Source organism: Somniosus microcephalus, chromosome 6 (genome assembly GCF_052327205.1).
Source record: "Somniosus microcephalus isolate GS21.2 chromosome 6, FLI_Smic_1.0, whole genome shotgun sequence".
In the NCBI taxonomy this organism is placed as follows: domain Eukaryota; kingdom Metazoa; phylum Chordata; class Chondrichthyes; order Squaliformes; family Somniosidae; genus Somniosus; species Somniosus microcephalus.
The window spans coordinates 219,165,852-219,188,531 of NC_140992.1; the positions used below are offsets into that span (position 1 = coordinate 219,165,852).

The 22,680-nt window shown below is 44.3% G+C and overlaps 1 protein-coding gene across 3 annotated transcripts in view; it reads right to left on the reverse strand.

Moving 5' to 3' along the window:
* The window catches only part of chd9 (chromodomain helicase DNA binding protein 9), a 278,889-nt gene extending 273,830 nt beyond the window's left edge, over positions 1 to 5,059 (reverse strand). For 2 of the 3 annotated variants that reach the window (XM_085991433.1, XM_085991432.1), the window contains exon 1: positions 4,747 to 5,059. The gene's annotated coding sequence lies outside the window, so the exon portion shown is untranslated. The remainder of the gene's footprint in view (positions 1 to 4,746) is intronic. The other variant, XM_085991439.1, reaches the window with a different exon arrangement.
* Between the last annotated feature and the right edge of the window lie 17,621 nt (positions 5,060 to 22,680).

Genomic DNA, 22,680 nt, shown 5'->3' on the forward strand with positions numbered 1-22,680 from the left:
AAAAAAATTGTGCATCCTACATTTGGCTGAGGGGACAGACAAACTGGAGCGAGAACCATTTTTGGACTGGAGAAACTGGTTTTCAAGCGCGCTGTCCAGTTTGGACACCAAAATGTCAGCTTTCAAAACAAGTCAATTTTTCCATTTACTTCTGTGGAATCATGTTATTTGTGCCCAAGCAACATCTCACACCAGATCATCGTCCAGACAATAGCAAAGCTCTTCCTAGCCTACAGAAAAAGTGTAGACTGCAATCATCTGCTGCAGATTGAAGTTCAAGGGTTTTGCTACATTCTAAGTCATCTAAGTCTTTTTGAAGCATGCCATTAAAAGCAAGGGTTCTGACAAAATCTTGCAGTGGACTTGACATAACGTAACAAATCCTACTGTGGAGTGTCATTACTGCATTAACTTCAAACTAACCTTCATTCAGATGGGGCATTATAAAACCAATGCTGCAAAGGGCATCTCCATTGCCTCATGGCTAGCTGGTAGGGAGCATTGAAGTGCAACACATGCTGATGCTCCCACCTTCCTGGAGTCCGGCTCAGTTACTTCTTATCCATGATGCGCGTGACAGGCCAAAGATGGATAGGCAACTCAACTTTTAGGCAATTCTAGCCAATTTTCACACAATGCTCTTTATGATACCACAGACAGCACTCTATTTATTCTTATCAGGTTATTTTCTTCCTAAAAAAAAGTTCCTGCAGCCAAACATCCCCAGTTTCTGTGTGCCAAGAACCCTAAAGAAGCATTTTTAGTTGTCCATTTTTTAAAAAGTTATCTGAATACTAGAGACACAATTGCCCAATTAACAATATATTAACTTTAAAATGTCAGTCTGAATGCAGATTAGTTTGCAGCTAATGTAGCAGTAGATGTACTTCTGAGTTTTAGTGCTGAGATTAGTGATTATCATGAGCACAAGAACTTATGTGTTATTAATGTTGTCAATCTGTTAAATCTCGGGGGGGGGGGTGGAAAAAGAGAGGAGGAAAGGGGAACAGTGCACTAGATTTGAACTAAAGTTCCGAGTGCATGCATATTCTTTGGCAGAGGGCAGGACATTCCTCATTATATTTAAGGACAGTGTAACATCTAATGATCCATACTTCAAAATATAATCATCTTAAAACATTTTATTCTGCATGTTTTCCTATCACCTCCTACTTTAATTGGACTATTTTCATGATTCAGCAGATTATACTAGTAGGGCTGGGCATAAACTACTTTTTAATTATTGCACATCTCCAATCCATGTGTCAGAGCATCAATGTATTGTTGGTCATTTGGAACAAAGCTTCAATACTACAAGAGGTGAGGATCAACATACACTAATTATTCCAAAAATTCTCTTTGTTTATCCTTCCCACTGCTATCAAACTCATCCCTGGCATATGGCATATTCCCTGTTTCTATCAATACTGCCAATTAATTCTCTACCATCCCAATACAAAGTCAAAGTCATTCTCCCAACAGCTATACTTCAAAATATATACTTCAAACATATTCTTCAAAACCTCATTGGACCATTGACGAAGTCATAAAATGATCATTCAACAACCTCTGAAAATATTAAATGGCAACCTAAAATTTAAGAAAAAAACTTTTAATATGCATTTCATAGGACACACAAATTAACTTCACAGGTGTGGTACTCAAAAGAATCAAGTGGTCAATTCTGAAAAATAAACTATCGAGTCTTTTAGTCAATAAATCTCATTTACACTTGCAACATTTGTGAACCGTGCAGCCCACATCACTCAATTATTTATTTTTCAGAATCCACACCCTGCAAATGTATATTTTTCAAACATTCAATGCAAATCTGAACCCTACTTCTTTTACCCAAAATCTATCGCCCAAGCAAAACACAAACAACAATTCTGACATTTCGTTTAGGCTTTGCGTGCAAAATCTCACTCATCACCTAATCCAACAGTTACTACAATCATGAACCTTTATGTTAAATCAAAATTAATTCCATTTCAGAATACAGTAAGAAACACTGAATATGTACATTCCTATGCAGGATGTCTTACGCATTCCCTGATTAGCCAGTCACAATTCCGAGGATAAAACAAGGTGAAAAACCAAAGAAAGTCCAAGACAACTAGGTAAATCAGGAGGTGATGATAATCAGTGGCCAAGTTGGTTTTAAAATGCCTGATAAATGTGAAAGACAGGAAGATGAGTAGTTGTTCAGTTTTGAGTAGTAGGAAAGAGCAAAAGTGGAAGACAGCTGGGTGCAGGGGTGACTGTGGGCAACATTGACATTATTTTAAATGGCATATTTGGAGCATATAAAGAAGACAGGAGTGTTTAGGAGTGCCTGACCACATTAGAATCAGTAAGAGAGTGAAAAACAAGGATGGTTGCAATGGAGAAAGGTTGGTCATGAGGCAAACTATTTCTTGTACGCTGTCTAGGAGTGTAACAGAGCTACTGGAAGAAGCTCCTCAAATATGGAGAGAGTATTTTGGTAACAGGAACTAAACAAATCTGCAGCAAAATTAAGTGAAACAGTAGTTTTGTACAGAACCTATTTTGAGTTCTTATTTGGCACAGAGTAAGTTTATTTCACGTGAATTCTTGGCAGAGACAGCAATGGCTTCCAAAAGTTTTGTTCGGGTCCAAAAATGAGTAACTTATTTTTTCCTTTTTATTTCCTTCTGGATGGAAAGGAAAGAGGATGGCAGTTGCAAAAGTTTTAATCTCGCCATAAACTCCTCACTGCTCCGCGATAACTCCAGGTAGGAAACTTGGGCCAGTCAGATACCAATCCTTCTTGAAGTGACATTTCTATCATGGTTTTTTTGGGGGGTTTTGGTGGGGGGGGGGGGGGAAAGAGAGAGAGAGAGAGAGAGAGAGAGAGAGGGAGAGAGAGGGAGGAGAAGAGGAGGTAAAGAAATATCTCAAAACAAACTAATAATCATAGGATTTCAATATTTTCACACATGATATATGTACATACACAGAATAAACCACATCACAAAATATAGTCAGTATAAACCAAACATTTCACCATACACCGCAATATTGGAATTGAAATGTGAAGGGAAGTTTTATGCACTTGGAAGCAAGATGTTATTTTGAGCATCAACACAGCAAAGAAAATTGGTTCAAACCTGTGCATACATATGTACAAATATTACATACCACTCCTGGCTTTTAAAAATTGATTAATTTAACTGGATAAAAACAAAGTACTAATAAACTTGGATACAAGAAAAAATGGCACTAAGCTGTGTCCATACTGGACATGCGGTAGCAAGGCCCAGGCTAACTTCCACCTGGCCTATAAGTAAAGAATTTTTATTTATATGATGCATTTCATGTCCTCCCTAAAGTACTTCATAGTCGATTAGATATTCTTGATGTGTAGTTAATAGTATAATGTAGAGAAACGCAGCAGCCAATTTAAAAACAGTAAAGTCCCACAAACAGCAATGAGAATAAAATAAAATGACCAGATAATCTGTTTTGGTGATATTGGTTGAGGGATAAATATTGGCCAGGACACCAAACTGTACCTACCAAATTACATTCAACATTCTTATAAAACGGCATACTTAAAATGGGCCTAAACACTACAAAGGTGAGCACTGGACTGCAGTAGGAAAACCAACAGGTACAGCCCTATTTACGGGAAATTAAGTAGCTCATTGCCACTGTCAAAGTTAATCCATTCCTCAGGAGAGTTTAGCCTCCCCGTACTACATTGCTAGTCATAATTAAATGTAGCACACAATGGGAATTCAGTAGATTGCAAAATCATTAAATAAAGCAGGGTTTTAAGTTGACACATCCCCGCACACGGTGATGTGATTAATTGCCAGAAGATCCTTAAAATTGGTATACAAGCATTAAAACCAAAGTTTGGGAGAAATATATTACTAACAGCACACCTCTAAATCAAGTCTCAACTGAAGCAATGTTTAAATAATGTATGTAGCAAATAACAAAAATCACTTCTTTTTGTGTAAAGTCTGCATGCAAATTTCTTTCAGCGGACTGAAATCGTGATAGCGCTCTGGCGATAAATGGAATTATCCAAATCGCGAAGCATTTCGCGTCCTGAACCATTCGACGCCTCCTTGAGCGGATAAGCAGCTGGCGGCGCGACACGATAGTGACAGTGACTCAGTGGAGCGCTGCTGTACAATGGAGCTGTGACTCATCCGGTCAGAGCAAGCAGCACATCCCCCTCCCTTCCCATCCCCCCACACACACACACTCCTCCTTCTTCAAACGACCGCACAACAAGCGGCCCCAGTGGCTTCCCTCTCTCCCTCCCTGTCTGCCTGCTTGCTTGCGTCCATTTCCCTTTTGCTCGCTCGCTCGCTCCCCGCTGGCATTGCCATTGCAGCCCCGATCCAGCGCACGTGTTTCCACGTCGCCAGCACAATGTAACGGGGCGAGGATGGAACGCCGTGCTGACAGAACGCCGCGGCCGTTCCAAATCGAACACGCAGACACGAGCTGCGCCATTGGCCTTTTGCTACAGGACAGCAGCTCGCGGGGAGGAACAAACCCCAGCCGGGGCTGTCAGCTTTCACAGGGTGCGCTGAAGAGAAGTTACATCTCACTTATCCAGAGTGGCCCCACTCCGATATTATCTGCAATCCCTACAAATATAAACACTTTAAATAACGACAGAAAACACAACATCCACCACCACCACCTCTCCTCCCCACCCGCTTTGGGATCTCTTTCTTCTCCTTTGCTGCAAGCTGAACTTACCAGAGAAAAAGCCGGCTCTAAAGGAAGTATTTATGAAGAATGATTATTTGCGAAGTTTAGTACGGAGTCGACCTCAGCGCTCCGACTAACGTGATACATTTCATTTGCATATTTCTTTTTTGTTTTCTGATTGGACACTGGCTGCTTTCGGGGTCAGCGCCGACACGGCTGCTTTATTAGAATTAGTTGTTGTATTTGCCTGGGGGAGATGGCACGGCGGGTGCCCCCGCTGCTTTAAGTTCCGAAAATTCGGGGTGGAATTTGGGGAAAAAGCCCGGCGTAACCGTTCGAGACGATCATGGCCGTCCCGTGGCCAGACCAATCCGCGGCGGCTTTACTAAAGAGAGCGGCAGGGGAAGAGCCGAGCCGCGTCTGCCGGAGTCGCTGATAGGCTGAGCAGGCGAGGCGAGGGGCGGGGCCTGGGAGAGAAGCAAGAAAGCGACTCCCAGCGGCGCGGGCAGGGGCGAAGCACCAGGACTCGCCCCACGTCAATCAAGCCTGTAGGTCAGCAAAGATTCGTTGCTGCCAAGGGAAGGCTGAATGCTTTACAAATGGCCCGGATAAATATTAGCTTTCAAGAGATATGGAGGACTTAGTCCGGGGTTGCAAGCAAGTTCATTTCCACAGAGCAATTAGAGGACTACTTTAGATACAATTCTGAATTAAGAAGTGGCTTTTTTGACACGCAATTTGTATTCTTCCTGCCTGTTTAAATCCGCGACCTTTTATAATATTGTTTCTTCGAGATATAGCTAAGGCGCCGGTGATTTTCTTTGTTTTATTTCTGCAGAATTTTTTTTACATTGGTTTGCATATTGGTTAAGAAAAGGTTGGAAAATACAATAGAAATGCTGTAATCACTCTTCAAAAATAACAAAATGTTATATCAAGTCATAGAGACCAGATCCCATGTCCGATCTCTTTTCAATATAAGGGAATTAATTGGAGAGCTCCAATTGACCTCAGAGCCCCAAATTAAGAGAGAAAAATTAAACAGTGTTCCAGCTCATAATCCAGTGGTCCCTGCCCAGAAGTACAGGTGAAGAATGAGGTGACAAATAAGATCAAGCTTGATTGTGATGCCCTCCTTCCCACGATTGACTAGGTTCAAGTTGAACCTCCATATTGAATGTCATTCGCAGTTGAATGCCATTCAATATGGAGGCTCAGACATGAAGAGTGGGCACAGGGGAGAGGTCGTGTTGAGCTGCTGGCACCTGTAGAATTGTACATCAACATAATTCACTGCCTACAGGAGCTGGAAGGGAAGAAAAAAGAAATCCTGTATTCCCACAGTGCCCACTTAACTCAAAGCACCTGTGCCACTGTCAGGTTTTGAAAGGGAGTCATCATAAGTGAAAAAATAAGTAATTTCTATGCCTTTAGATGTGATTTAATAAGCCAAAGAGTGCTTAGCAAAAATGGCACAGCTCAGGATTGACTCAGGATTGATAAGTCTTTTGTGCCATAGATAATGTGAAATTAAAATTATTACTTGTTTGAGTAATTTAAACATTTTTTGAAACTACTTTATATGTAAGCTGGCTGCTTTTCATTGCAATTCTGAGGTAAAAAGCAATTGTGTAACAAAGGCAAATAGGATTTTTGGCTTGTTTTTAGTGGGAACTTTTTAAGTTGTAGATGTCTCTGTGACAGAAATGTAAACCACTAACCATTAAGAAGATAGGCTGGTATCACTGGTAATACACAGTAAAGTAAGTAAGGAGGTGCTGCGAACTCTGAAGGATCCAAGACCCATCTGAAGAGCTTTTTTTTTCTGGTAGCTGAGCCAGTGCCTCCCCCTTATGGTTACTCAACCAGGCTTGTGATGTGGCTTTTTGCTTACCAATCTGTATCCATTTTATCCCTAGCGAACCACAACTTTGAAACAACTGTGCAGGCAAATTTTGTAATATTTTTGTACAGTAGAAAACATCATTCGATATTGCACAACTGCTTGAAGCAGTCCTACACTCTAAATGCACCATCAGACTGTGTCTCTTTAAATAATGGCCACAGAGGAATAGTCAGAATCTACAACAAAACCTGGAGACAAGACAATAAAATAGAAAGTGAAGTCACAAAAAGTCTGATAGTAATGAATGTCTCGAGGTGAATGCCTTAAATTCTGTCCCAATAGAATCTTTCCTGTAATTCACCAAGGGCATGTTTTGAATGTATTTTGTAAATAGTAACGTCATTTTTGACTAATCAAGAACAATCTTCGGTGGTACAAGATGTAGGTCTCAAAGTAAACCAGATCTGGTGGAATCAGCTTTACAACAGCAACTTGCATTTATATAACCCCTTTAATGTAGAAAAACATTACAAAGGCACTTCACAGCAGCGTGATCAGGCCATAAATGGCACAGAGCCAAAGAAGGATTAATTAGGAGGGGTGACTGAAAGCTTGGTCAAAGAGAAAGGTTTTAAAGTTTAAAGAAGGCCTTAAAGGAGGTGGAGAGATGGAGATGCTTAGGGAGGGAATTCCAGAGCTTAAGGCCTAGACAGCTGAAGGCACGGCTCCAATGGTAGGGCGTAGGGAGGGGCAATACGCAAGCAACCAGAGTTGGAAGAACTGAGAGTTCTCGGAGGGTTGCAGGGCTGGAGAAGGTTACGAGATAGAATGTGGCGAGCATTTAAAGGGATTTGAACACGAGAATGCGAATAGGGGACTGGGAGCCAATGTAGATCAGCAAGCACAGGTGATAGAGCATTTGAATTGTCCAGTCTGGAGATAACAAATGCAAGGATGAGGGTTTTGGCAGCAGATGGACTGACGCATGGACAGAGACGGGCAATGTTACAGAGGTGAAAGTAGACGGTCTTTGTGATGGACTCTTCGCAACCTTGGTGTCATATTTGACCCTGAAATGTGCTTCCGACCATATATCCGCAGCATAACTAAGACCGCCTATTTCCATCTTTGTAACATCGCCCATCTCTGTCCCTGCCTCAGCTCATCTACTGCTGAAACCCTCATCCATGCCTTTGTTACCTCTGTAAGAAGTCACACAACACCAGGTTATAGTCCAACAGCTTTATTTGAGATCACAAGCTTTCGGAGCGCTGCTCCTTCGTCAGGTGAAGTGGAGAAATGCATAAAGACACAGCTTATATAGTCAGAGAATCATGTCAGATGTTTACAGGTAATGTTTCCAACTGCCATTTATCACACCTCGGCAGAGAGATAATCACAGCAATCAAAGGTGTGAATGGTGTCCAAACAGGTCAGTCAGGAAAACATTACATCAAAGAACAATGAGGTGGGATCACAAGGGGTCAAATATTGCAGATGCTGGGGTCTGTATGAAAAACAAAAAAAGACAAAAAACTTTTTTTTTGCTGGAAATCACAGCAGGTCCGGCCGCATCTGTGTAGAGAGAACAAGCCAATGTCGACTCGAGTCTGGATGACCCTGCGTCAGGTGGGGTTACATGTAGCGTGACATGAACCCAAGATCTCGGTTGAGGCCGTCCTCATGGGTGCGGAACTTGGCTATCAGTTTCAACACCTTTGATTGCTGTGATTATCTCTCTGCCGAGGTGTGATAAATGGCAGTTGGAAACATTACCTGTAAACATCTGACATGATTCTCTGACTATATAAGCTGTGTCTTTATGCATTTCTCCACTTCACCTGATGAAGGAGCAGCGCTCCGAAAGCTTGTGATTTCAAATAAAGCTGTTGGACTATAACCTGGTGTTGTGTGACTTCTTACATTTGTCCACCCCAGTCCAACTCCGGCATCTCCACACCTTTGTTACCTCTAGACTTGACTATTCCAACGCACTCCTGGCTGGCCTTCCACGTTCTACCCTACGTAAACTTGAGGTCATCCAAAACTCAGCTGCCCATGTCCTAACTTGCACCAAGTCCCGTTCACCCATCACCCCTGTGCTCGCTGACCCACATTGGCCTCCGGTTAAGCAACACCTCAATTTTAAAATTCTCATCCTTGTTTTCAAATCCCTCCATGGCCTCGCCCCTCCCTATCTCTGTAATCGCCAACAGCCCCACAACTCCCCGAGATATCTGCGTTCCTCTAATTCTGCCCTCCTGAGCATCCCTGATTATAATCGCTCAACCATTGCTGGTTGTGCCTACAGCTGCCTAGGCCCAATTCTCTGTAATTCCCTCCTTCAACCTCTCTACCTCTCTTTCCTCCTTTAAGACGCTCCTTAAATCCTACCTCTGCCTAATTTCTCCTTATGTGGCTCAGTGTCAAATTTTTTGTTTTATAACACTCCTGTGAAACGCCTTTGAAAGTTTTACTACGTTAAAGGCGCTATATAAATACAACTTGTTGTTGTTGACAAAGGACAACTAGGACACTGAGGTTGTGAACAGTCATCTTCAATCTGAGACAGTGGCCAGAGAGGGGGATGGAATCGGTGGTGAGGCAATAGAGATTGTGGCAGGTGCCAAAGACAATGGCTTTGGTCATCCCAATGTTTAACTCGAGGAAATTGCTTCTATTCCAGGATTGGATGTCGGGCATGCGTGCTGACAACATGGGCAGTGGAGGGGTTGAGATAGTTGGAGAGGTAGACCTGGATGGCATCAGCATACATGTGGAACATGACGGCATGTCTTCAGAAGATGCCGCTGAGGAGCAGGATGCAGATAACGAATAAGAGGGGGCCAAGGATTGATTGCTGGGGGACCAGGGGTGGGAGGAGAAGCCATTGCTGGAGATGCTCTGTCTATGATTGAATAGGTAAGAATGGAACCAAGCAAGGGCAGTCCCACTGAGTTTTTATTCATTCATGGGATGTGGGCGTCACTGGTAAGGCCAGCATTTTATTGCCCATCCCTAATTGCCCTTGAGAAGGTGGTTGTGAGCTGCCTTCTTGAACTGCTGCAGTCTGTGTGGTGAAGGTACTCCCACAGTGCTGTTAGGGAGAAATGTCAGGATTTTGAACCAGTGACGATGAAGGAACGGTAATATATTTCCAAGTCAGGATGATGTGTGATATGGGGAAGTTGGATGTGATGGTGTTCCCAGGCGCCTGCTGCCCTTGTCCTTCTAGATGGTAGAGGTCGTGGGCTTGGAAGGTGCTGTCGAAGAAGCCTTGGTGAGTTGTTGCAGTGCATCTTGTAGATGGTACACACTGTAGCCACAGTGCATTAGTAGTGGAGGGAGTGAATGTTTAAGGTGGTGGATGGGGTGCCAATCAAGTGGGCTGCTTTGTCCTGGAAGGTGTCGAGCTTCTTGAGTGTTGTTGAAGCTGCACTCATCCAGGCAAGTGGAGAGTATTCCATCACACTCCTGACTATGCCTTGCAGATGGTGAAAAGGCTTTGGGGAGTCAGGAGGTGAGTCACTCGCTGCAGAATATCCAGCCTTTGACCTGCTCTTGTAGCCACAGTATTTGTGTGGCTGGTCCAGTTAAGTTTCTGGTAAATGGTGACCCCCAGGATGTTGATGGTGGGGGAGTCAATGATGGTAATGCCATTGAATGTCAAGGGGCAGTGGTTAGACGCTCGCTTGTTGGAGATAGTCAATGTGTACTGGCCGCGCTAGACGTGCTCATACCTAGTTATCCAGCAAGTTAAACACTTATTCAAAATAATTCTTCGTGAAGCCGTTTGCTGTTTGAAGCCTTTACTTGAACAATTTTGTGAAACTGTAAACAAAGATAAAGTATGTTTTGTACATAAACTGAGTACTATACATTCGATATTACATAAGATATAACATATTTACAACAGTAGAATAGATTAATTGTATAACTAACTAACATTTGGACTAACTTCTGTAACTATCAAATATTAACCTTTTATAAACATACTAACTGAAGTGCCCGGTGGTGCCGAGGGTCTTTTGAGGGCATGTTGTTGTTGGAAGAGAGAGAGCGAGCGACTGGGGGTGTGTGGTAAACCACTGTTTGTATTCCACTGTGTACATGCCTGGACATGCCTCGGCTGACTCCTCCCACAAGTCCTAGTATAAAGGTGACTGCTCCCCAGCCCTTTGTATTTCTGGACCGGTCGACCACTCGAGGCAGACCTTCATTCTTTTGTTAATAAAAGCCTTTAGTTACTCTCTTAACTCTCAGTCTTTTATGAGTAATTGATAGCGCATCAGGGGGGAAGAGAGAGCGAGCGACCGGGGGGGGGGGGGGGGGGGAAAGAGAGAGAGCGACCGGGGGGGGGAAAGAGAGAGAGCGACCGGGGGGGGGGGGGAAAGAGAGAGAGCGACCGGGGGGGGGGAAAGAGAGAGAGCGACCGGGGGGGGGGGAAAGAGAGAGAGCGACCGGGGGGGGAAAAGAGAGAGCGCGACCGGGGGGGGAAAGAGAGAGAGCGACCGGGGGGGGAAAGAGAGCGAGCGACCGGGGGGGGGGGGGGGGGCGGGGGGGGAAGAGAGAGAGCGACCGGGGGGGGGAGAGAAGAGAGAGCGCGCGACTGGGGGGGGGGGGAAGGGGAATGGGGGGGAAAGGGGGAGGTGGGGGGGGAGGGAGAGAGGAAGGGGGGAGGGAGAGGGGGGAAGGCAGAGAGGGGGGCAGGGAGAGAGGGAGGGGAGAGAGAGGGAGGGGAGAGAGAGAGGGGGGGAGAGAGAGGGAGGGAGGGGGAAGGAGGGAGGGAAGGAGGAAGAAACCGGGCAGCCCAGACTAAAGATGGCGCTGTTCGGGCCCACATTGAAGTTCCGCCATGATCAAAGATGGCGTAACGAGGAAATTGTTGCACCGCCAGGATCAAATATGGCGCGGTGGTGTCGCTGCATTGAACTGCTGCCAGGATGAAAGATGGCCAGGCCCAGTTGCCAGGGTAACCCTCCTCCCCTCCCGATCTCCAGAGCCGGTTGCCGGGTTAACCCTTGAGAGGGGGGGGGACCCGAGGAGAGGAGATAGGGGGCGGGGGCAGAAAGAAAAAAAAGCTGTCTGCCAGCCTTCAGGGCGGGTGCGGCCAGCCTCGAAGGTGCATGAAGAAGCCGGCGGCCATTTTCTCATGTCGGTTGGAAGCATGGAAAAAAAAAAAAATTCTTAATAAAAACTGCAAAATTTCTTTACTTTTAAAAAAAAGTAGCTGCAAAGTACAAAATCGGAAATCTTCTAACTTTATATGTTCTTTCCTTAAAAACTTTCGGCTTTTGAAAACCGAAAGTTTTAAAGGAAAGAAGATACAAAGTTAGAAGATATAAAAACTGAATTATTTATTCTCTATCTCTTCACTTACGTTGCAATAGTTGCTGCAGTCACTCCAGTGCTCGCCAAGACTAATGTAACTTTTATTTATTCTGTCATATTAAGCATCAGGCCCCGCCCACACACGCCATATGCTTGGTCAACCATCACGTGATGGGGGAGACCGAAGGGGGGTGGTGAGGGGTGGGAGGAGCTTGCCACAAAACAATTGCCTAGGGTCCAGCATGGCTGGCAACAGACGCCCAGGCTTAGAGGCCTACCTGCAAAAACGGGGAAAGGTAGGAAAATTAATGAGATTAGATAAAAGATTTAGAAAGTAATTAACTTTTTTTTAAAACAATTTCTGAAAGTAATTAACTTTTTTTTAAAAAGAATTTCTGTTTTAAAAGGAACTTTTTTTTTTAAAGACGCAGAAAGCGGGAAAAAGAAATGAAAAGTTTGGAATCAAGATGGCGGCGACTCACCTCGGTTCAGAACGATAAGGCCCGCCCACACATGCACCGATTGGTGGACCGTCAGGTCACCGAAGCGCAGGATTGGTCAATCGTCCCGTCACTCGACCGTAGGTGGGCCCGCCCGCACGCGCTAGGAACCCGCCGTACGATTGGTCGACCTCGACGTCACTCAATGCTAATGAGCGGATAATGAACGGAATGTTGAACGTTTTTTGGATACCGCGGGCGCAACTTTTGTCCGGCCGAAACGTAAATACGCTTAGGACAGTTCTGGAATCGTCCGCTTTCTTTTGATGTAACACACGTGTAGGTACGCTCTATAACTTTCGAGTTTATTCAATACAGACAGACAGACGGAATGACAGACAGACAGACAGAAGTATCCTTTTATATATATAGATTATTGTCAAAATACTACTCTGACAACGTTGCTATTATGCTAACAAACAAAGATACTCACTGATATTGCGCTTGGCCTAACATATGAAATCAGATTACGTTGGATTGTGAAACCCTTATGGAATCCTCCATTACTGCCAGGTTCTTCCTGGAATTCTACTTCCTGGGATGCACAGGAAGAAAGGTACGAAGGTCAAATGACCTCTCACAGGAAGAAAGGTACGAAGGTCAAATGACCTCTCACAGGAAGAAAGGTACGAAGGTCAAATGACCTCTCACAGGAAGAAAGGAACAAAGGTCAAATGACCTGTGTTTCATACAAACACACTGCTAACACATAACCACCACCAGAGGGTGCTATCTGCACATAAAATAGTCCATCGGTCCAGAACACTCCCCGTCTGGGGTCGTTAATGACTCCACATAGTCCGAACTCTACTTGTCACTGGAGTCCTCTGGCGACAAAAGAAGAACCACCTCAGAGACAGTCAGTCAGTGTCGATGATAGGATGCAGCTTCCGTGGATTGGTGTGAGGGGGTAGGTTGCGTTCTGCTACGCACAGTTCCAATCTGGGTATGGTGAGGTCTGGCTGGGGCGCCAACTTGCCTCTATCAAAGACGAAGCCGATTTTGCTTTGTCCTTCTTGAGTGGTGACCTTCAGATAAGCCACACTTGCAATGGCCTTAGCGGATGCGTCTGCAAAGACACAAAGCTCTTTGAATTGGGCATTTAAGGGAGAGAAAGATGAATAGCAGCGAGGCATTTGGATCTCCTGTAAGTCTTGGAGTGAGTCTCTCCATCTGTCCCGCTCTGCTTCCATCTCTTCAGGGAGAGGTGAATCCCACTCTTCAGCGCGTGTGGAGAGTTCCCGGAGGAGCAGCCTGCCTTGTATGGTGACGGGCTAAGAAGCCGAGAGGGTCGTATAGGCTGTTGACTGTAGAGAGCACTCCTCTACATGTGAAGGGTTTCTTGACGTCTAAGACTTGGAACGTGAACGTGTCTGTTGCTATGTTCCACGACATCCCTAGGCTACGCTGTAAGGGGAGGTCATCAGTGAAGAGGTCTAGGTCTTTGACGTCCTTAGCATGATCTTCAGGGGGGAATGCCTCCATCACTGCTGGTCTGTTAGAGGCTATCTTATGCAGCCTGAGGTTGGATAGTGCAAGTCGTTCCTGGACTCGTCCGAGGGTACTGATGGCCTCTGCTTCGGTCGGGAATGACTTCAGTGCGTCGTCGACATAGAACTCTCGTTCGATGAACCCTCTCACATCACTGCCAAAGTCGTCGTCTTCCTTGGCAGCCCTCCTTAGTCCGTATATGGCGACAGCAGGGGACGGGCTATTCCCAAAGACATGGACATGCATTCTGTAGTCCACAATGTCTCTATTGGGGTCATTGTCCCGATACCACAGGAAGCGGAGGAAGTCTCTGTGGTCTTCTCTCACCATGAAGCAATGAAACATGTGCTGGATATCGGCAGTGATGGCGACGGGCTCTTTCCTGAATCTCATGAGCACCCCCAAGAGGCTGTTGTTAAGATCGGGCCCTGTGAGGAGTACGTCGTTGAGAGAGACTCCCTGATATGGTGCACTGGAGTCAAACACCACGCGGATCTGACTACTGCATGGGGTAAGGTAGCTTGGATGACCATTCTCCAAGATGGAAGTTTTGAGTGTGCTCACCCGAGATGGCTTGTTCTCTAGTGTGCGATGTCCTACAGGGTACACATTAACGAGGCATATCTTGGAGCATGTTCTTGCGCTCACTCCTTCGCCACACACCTCGGTGCACCTGCATGTAATCTCCGGACCAGCAGCTCCCTCTCCCCGCCGTGCTCTGAAGTGGGAGGAGGCGTCTCTGACTTCCAAGGAGCTGGGCCTGGGTGTAGTGCTGAAACGTGCCGAGCACTTTCACATTCAATGCATTTTGCATCTACCTTGCAGTTCTTGGCGAGATGGCTCGTGGAAGAGCAGCACTTGAAACATATAGAGTTCTCTTTAAGATATTGTTTCCGATCTTCCAGGGACATCTCCCTGAAGCCTCTGCACTTCTTTAAAGGATGGGGCTTGTTGTGGATAGGGCATTGTTTGCTCATATCCTCAGGTTTCTTCTGAATCTTTGTGTGCTCAGTTGAGGACACTTGCATTTTGTGGACAGATATTGGTGTCTTTCCATGTCTGTCGAACTTGTCTCTTCTGGCAAGTGCTGGGTGGGCAGAGAAGAAGTTGAAGCTGGGGTTGTTCCTGGCTTTGGCTTCTTTACGGATGAATTTAACGAACGCAGAGAATGGTGGGAACGCCACGTTGTGCTTTAGCTTGAACTTTGATCCAAACGTTATCCACTTCTCCTGCAGGTTAAATGGAAGCTTCTCAATGATGGGACTTACCCCTCTGGAAGTGTCCAAGTACGATAGACCGGGTAGGTAGCCGTCCTGCTTTGCGGCTTCGAGTTCCAACAGCAGATCTCCAAGGTCGCGGAGCTTCTGGGGTTCCTTACTCGTCAACCTCGGAAAGTTCTCCAACCTGTCAAAGAGAGCCCTTTCAATGGCTTTGGGCGAGCCGTAGCTTTCTTCCAGCCTCGCCCAAGCCTTCTTCAACCCCTCTGGCAGCTGTCCCACATTGGCCGCTTTTATCCTGCAGGCCTGTCCGGCGGACTCTGGGCCGAGCCATTTGATAAGGAGGCCGAGCTCTTCTCCTGCAACAGGTCTAAGCTCGATATGGCATCGTGGATGCAGGACTTCCAAGCCCGATAATTCTCCGGCCTGTCATCAAACTTAATTAACCCCGAAGTCACCAGCTGGGTGCGTGCAAGGTATTTGGCAAGGTCGTAGGTGCTGGGACCTGTGCCAGGGTTGCCTTGGCTAGGGGCTCTGTTGGGGGTCTCAAGGAACCGAGAGGGGATTTGCCTCTGACTTTCTCTATTCGGCGTCCTATTCCTCCACTGTGTCTTCCATTCTGCTGGGGGAGACTCTGCGGCTTGAGGCACGCCGTCTGCTTTGACCTTGGTTGGCAACTTGTGGCATGTTATACGAAGTGCTTGCGTCTGTAGAGATGTGCGGGCCTCCATCCCTTTCTCCTGTAAACTGTATGTTGGCATGGTCACTCACGTAATCTATGATGCGCTGTCGTGGACTCTGCCACGAAACGGGAATTAAAGGTTTGTAAGCTGTCTCAGGATCAGCTCCCTCCAAAATTGCCTCGAATACTTGTGTCTCAGCTAATGCAGCATCTATCTCTTTTTGTTGCTGCAGAGCGTCTAATATGGCTTGGAGGCAGGCCTGTTCAGCCTGGCGTTCAACTTGGTGACGGGCCTGTTCAGCCTGGCGTTCAACTTGGTGACGGGCCTGTTTGGCTTGGAATTCAGCTTGGAGTTGGGCCTGTTCGGCTTGGGATCGGGCCTGTTCGGCTTGGGATTCAGCTTGTAGACGGGCCTGTCTTACTTTTATTTCTATTTCACTGTTCGCATGCGCAGCTCTGGCTTGAGCTGCCACTAGCTTAGCCCGTGCTCTGGCGATAGTCATGCTTATTCTAGAACCACCTGATGACCGTGAACCAGCTTGCAATCTGACGTAACCGGAGCGTATAGACCGATTGTCACCTTCTACAGTTTCGTCTGCCTGTTTAAGGTCTTCTCCTTGCTGCAAAGCATTATCGTTATTATCTTCTGACATGTTGATGTGAGGTAGATGTGCTCTATGAGGTTAAGGCTTACTCTGGGTTCCTCCTTCTCCGCTCTTCACAGCTAGCCATATTGCTATCTTTTCACTGTACTGGCCGCGCTAGACGTGCTCCTATCTAGTTATCCAGCAAGTTAAACACTTATTCAAAATAATTCTTCGTGAAGCCGTTTGCTGTTTGAAGCCTTTACTTGAACAATTTTGTGAAACTGTAAACAAAGATAAAGTATGTTTTGTACATAAACTGAGTACTATACATTCAATATTACATAAGATATAACATATTTACAACAGTAAAATAGATTAATTGTATAACTAACTAACATTTGGACTAACTTCTGTAACTATCAAATATTAACCTTTTATAAACATATTATTGTCAAAATACTACTCTGACAACGTTGCTATTATGCTAACAAACAAAGATACTCACAGATATTGTGCTTGGCCTAACATATGAAATCAGATTACATTGGATTGTGAAACCCTTATGGAATCCTCCATTACTGCCAGGTTCTTCCTGGAATTCTACTTCCTGGGATTCTACTTCCTGGGTTGCACAGGAAGAAAGGTACGAAGGTCAAATGACCTCACACAGGAAGAAAGGAACAAAGGTCAAATGACCTCTGTTTCATACAAACACACTGCTAACACATAACCACCACCAGAGGGTGCTATCTGCACATAAAATAGTCCCATTGGTCCAGAACACAATGCCTGGCACTTGTGTAGCACAAATATTACTTGCCGCTTATCAGCCCAAGCCTGAATGTTGTCCAGGTCTTGCTGCATGCAGGCACGGACTGCTTTATTATCTTGAGGAGTTGCGAATGGAATTGAACACTGTGCAATCATCAGCGAACATCCCCACTTCTGACCTTATGATGGAGGGAAGGTCATTGATTAAGCAGCTGAAGATGGTTGGACCTAGGACACTGCCCTGAGAAACTCCTGCGGCGATGGCCTGGGGCGGAGATGATTGGCCTCCAACAACCACAACCATCTTTTTGAACTAGGTATGACTCCAGCCAGTGGAGAGTTTTCCCCCTGATTCCCATTGACTTCAATTTTACTAGGGCTCCTTGATACCACACTCAGTTAAATGCTGCCTTGATGTGAAGGGCAGTTACTCTCATCTCACCTCTAGAATTCAGCTGGACAACAGGAGAGGCGTTGGAGGAGGATTGTTTTATCAACAGTGTCAAAGGCAGCAGATAGGATGAGAAGGGATAGTGTACCCTTGTCGTATTAGTTTTTAATAAAAGGACATAATATCTAGTAGTAACTGAATATTCTGACTTTTATCACAAATTTTTCTTATAACATTGTACGTTTGGATCCCAGTTATTCAAACAGTTCAGAAAACACACCTATTTGGACCAGTCAATACAAATCAGAAAACATTGCATATTAAAGTACTAAATGAAATCCAATAAAGGAAACTGATCAATAGTATGATTAAATAGGTTTCACAGAAAGCATACTCGGAGGTCCAACCAGTTTAATTAACCAGTTAAGTTAATAAGTTCAGTTAAATGATGTCTTATTGAATAAAGTTTTATATATCATGGCATGAGGAAGTAAGTCATAGGATGAACCACATTGACAAGTTTGATTAGTCACATAAAATTCAATTTGATTTCACCTGCTGTTTTCTGGTAGTCAGCCACCAGACAAACTAAACTTTCAGAAGGAATGAATCAGTAACTAAATTAAGTTCATCAAGTGTGAGATTGTTATGCAGCCACATTTATATACATAATAACAGCACCCAGATATTATAACATGTTATTTATATACATATTGTATAAAATGTATTTTATTTCCTGTATTTCTGAAAATTATATTCTTGTAAACTACATGTTTGTCAAATGTGCAGGGGTTTCTTTGTGTTAATGTTGCACTTTTGGTATTAGTTGCCTATTTATCCATTTGCATCCATTGCATTACAACTCCATTGTTTTTCTTTATGGATGATCCTCTTACCTGTGCACTCAGATCACCCTGACATGCTGTCAGCCTACATAAATTGCAGAAACACGTAGAAAAGTACTTTGTACATACTATCTACCAGAGGTTGGGGAATGAATTACAGCTGCATTGGTTCCTTTTTTTGATTTTTGGGCTTGTAAATTTACTTGTGGCTTCACTAATTAACCAACGTGGGACTATGTGCATCTGTAATTCATCCCTGGCCATCTCTTATTTTTTTAAATAGTTAATTGGGCACTTCTGTTCCTTTTTAAGAGAATCCATGTGCAGATCCAAAGAAAGGCAGGAACGGTGGGATTAGCAGCCGCTTGACTGGATGAATGCTCACCCCATCAGCCGGCAAGCGGTGTTTCCTCATTTCCATACATGAACAGACAATTATAATTTTTAAACAAAGCTCTCACAGTTCTGTGCAAGAGCCTCCTGCACCAATGTTGTGATCTCCACCCATAATTGCAATCCCTACTGTTGACTTAACTCCACCAATGGCCTGAAAATTCACCCTTGGATTCCTTAACTTTCTCATGTACCTGACAGCAGTTTCATAGATGATTGACAGCTTTACTGCACATGTGGAAGTCTGAGTATTTATCTAATACTCTAAATTATATCAGTTCAACAGTTCCATGTGATCCAGCGTTGGTGTGCGAATGAACTGTTTAAAATGAACGGATGCTATGTACAGTGTAATAGTAAACACTTCTTTATAAATGCATTCACACTATGCAACACCTAGCGCATAGAGACAATCTTCCCCTTCAACCTAAGTTCATGCCTGTGATTCAGCATGCTGAGAGCTTGGCCTCAACTAGGTTTGTCTAATGGTAAGGTTTAAATGTCTAAGTATAAGGTTAAATGAAGCACCTTCCATTGGAGAATGCAAGAAAATAAGAGAGCGAGTCAAGCTGGAAGTTACACGACAGCACTCACAGAATCCTGGAAGTGACTTTCCTGCTTTGTTTCAGCTAGGAAGAGGGGGAAGGAAATGGAGAAGAGGAAAAATAAGTAAAAATGGGAGAATACTGCAAGACTGCAATATTTCATGAACAATATATTGTGAAGTGGGAACCCTTTGAATAAAGCATACAAATTAATTTTTGCACCATCAACACAAAAACAGAGCAGTTGAAAGGAGTAATGAGTAAAAGATTTTACATTGGATGGGATCAAGGATGCACATGACAACTGCTTGCAATAAAACTGCAGAACTGTTCATGTACTGTATCTTTTTACCCAATTGTTTCCATTACATTCGGTTTCTACATGTAAAAAAATGTAAATGAGCATTTATATTTTATTAAATAATGTTTTGCTTTCCTCTCAATGAGTTGACTCCCTTACTGGGGTATAGTTCCACAGGCAATGGTTACCCTCTGGTACTGTGCTTAATTGGCCATTATTTATGCATCAATCTTGTCAGCAGGCTATCAGATTAGGCAGTGCATCATAGCCAAGCCCAATAATGCCCTCACCTGACAGCCACATGCATACAGTTCCAGTAGGGGTCACTGGCTAGCAACGAGGAACAGGAACCCTGGCTAATTAATTGTAATGACCCCCACTACTGTGCCTTCTGAGATCAGCTAACTCAGCACAGATCTGGTCTGTATGGCCCCCATTTTGGCTGACATTGTAAATGGTTCCCTCACCTCAGATACTGGTCCCCGCCATTTCAAAAGAGCCATCATCAATCCCCGCCTCCAAAAACCAACCTCGACACCTTTGTCCTTGTAAACTACCATCCCATCTCCAACCTCCCTTTCCTCTCCAAACCCCTTCAAGGTGTTGTTACCTCCCAAATACATGGCCATCTTTCCCGCAACCCCCTATATGAATCTCTCCAATCAGGTTTCTGGCTCTGCCAGAGCACCAAATGGCTCTAACCAAAGTCACAAATGACGGGCTCTGTGACTGTGACCATGGTGTATTACCCATCATTCCCTCTGTAACCTTTTACATGATTAACCACACCATCCTTCTCAAACATCTCCCTCTATTGTCCAGCTCAGTAGGCTACCCTTACTTGGTTCCAATCTTACCTATTTGATCAAGCCAGAGCATTTCCAGCAATGGCTTCTCTTCCTGCCCCATACCATTGTCTCTGCAGTCTGCAAGGGATCTATCCTTGGCCTCCTCATCTTCATTTTGATTATGCTCTTTGGCGACATCATCTGCAGACATGGGGTCAGCTTCCACATGCATGCTGATGTCACCCAATCTATGTCCACCACCTCTCTCAACCTCCAGTGCATTGGTGTTGGCAGACTGCTCCAATCTTGGATTAACCATAATTTCCTCCAGCAAATTTCTAAATTTGCGAATGACACAAAATTGGGAGGGGGGGGTGATAGTCAATACTGAGGAGGACTGCAACAAATTAAAAGACGTTAATAAACTTGCAGAATAGGCAGATAATTGGCAAAAATATTTCAACACAAGTGTGAGATTACATTTTGGTAAGAAAAATAAGGAGGTCACCTATTGGAAAATAAGAATCTAAATGGGGTAGAGGAGCAAAGGGATCTTGGAGTACAAATACACAAATCACTAAAAATAGTGATGCAGGTCAATAAGGCTATAAAAAAGCAAACCAAGCACTAGGGTTTACTTCTAGAAAGATAGAATTGAAAAGTAGAGAAGTTATGCTAAACTTGAATCGAACTTTATAATTGTACAATTCTGGTCACCATATTATAAAAAGGTTACAGAGGTACTGGAGAGGGTGCAAAAAAGCTTTACAAGGATGATACCAGAAATGTGAGGTTATACCTATCAAGAAAAGATGAACAGGCTGGGTCACTTTTCTCTTGAAAAGAGAAGGCTGAGGGGTGACCCAATAGAGGTCTTTAAGATTATGAAAGGTTTTGATAGAGTTGACGCAGAGAGAGTGTGTCCACTTGTGGGGAAGAGCATAACTAGAGGCCATCAATATAAGATAGTCACCAAAAAATCAAATAGGAAGTTCAGAAGAAACTTCTTTACCCAAAGAGTGGTGAGAATGTGGAAATCGTTACCACAGGGAGTGGTTGAGGTGAATAGTATAGATGCAGTTAAGGGGAGGCTAGATAAGCAAATGAGGGAGAAAGGAATAGAGGATTATGCTGATAGAGTTAGATGAGGAAAGACGAGAGGAGGCTCAAGTGGAACATTGGCATGGACCAGTTGGGCCGAATGGCCTGTTTCTGTGCTGTATAGTCTGTGTAATCCTATGTAATTCTAAACATTTGTAAGACCAAAGCCATCATCTTCGGCCCCTGCCACAAATTCTATATTCCAATTGTCACCGATTCCACTTCCCTCCCTAGCCACTGTCTCATGTTGAACCAAATTGTCCGCAACCTCAGCACCCTATTTGACCATGAACTCAGCTTCTGACCCCATATACTCTCCATCACAAAGACAACCTACTTCCACTTCCATAACATCTACCCCTGCCATTTGCTACTGAAACCCTCATCCATGCCTTTGTCATGTCCAGAATCAACTATTCCAATACACTCCTGGCCGTCTTCCCATTCTCCACCCTCCGTAAACTTCAACTCATCCACACTCTGCTGCCATATCCTAACCCACTCCAAGTCCCGCTCACCCAGCAGACCTGTTCACACTGAACTACATTGGTTACAGGTCCCGCAACATCTCCAATTTAAAATTCTCATCATTGTGTTTAAATTCCATCAAGGCTTCACTCTTCCTATTTGTAATGTCCTCCAGCTCTACCGCCCTGAGCTCTCTGTTCCATTGACTGTGGCTTCTCGTGCATTCCCCCTCCCCACCATTGGCAGCCATGCCTGCAGCCACCAAGGCCACACGTTCTGGAATTCCCTAAACTGCTCTGTCTCTCCACCTCCCGATTCTACTTTAAGACACTCCTTAAAATCCACCTCTTTTAATCACTTCTAACATTTCCTTCCATAGTTTGGTGTCCATTTTCTTGATTATGCTTCTGTGAAGTGCCTTGGGATGTTTTTCTACATTAAAGGCACGAGATAAATGCAAGTTTTTGTTCTCATATGGTTCAGGGAAATGTCTTTACCTCTGTGCCACGTTAACAGTTAAAAAAAATACTTTGCAGGTCTCAAGCAATGAGCAAATATGTGAAAAATTATTTACTAACCCCCACCCCCCCAGTTTTGCATACCTATTGTGTTACCATTCAATGAAGCATTTGACTACTTATACTTCACTCTAACAGCTAAGGAAAACAGAGCAACGTATTGAAAACATCAGTTAGACTGCTACCTATTATTTTTCTCTGTAACTA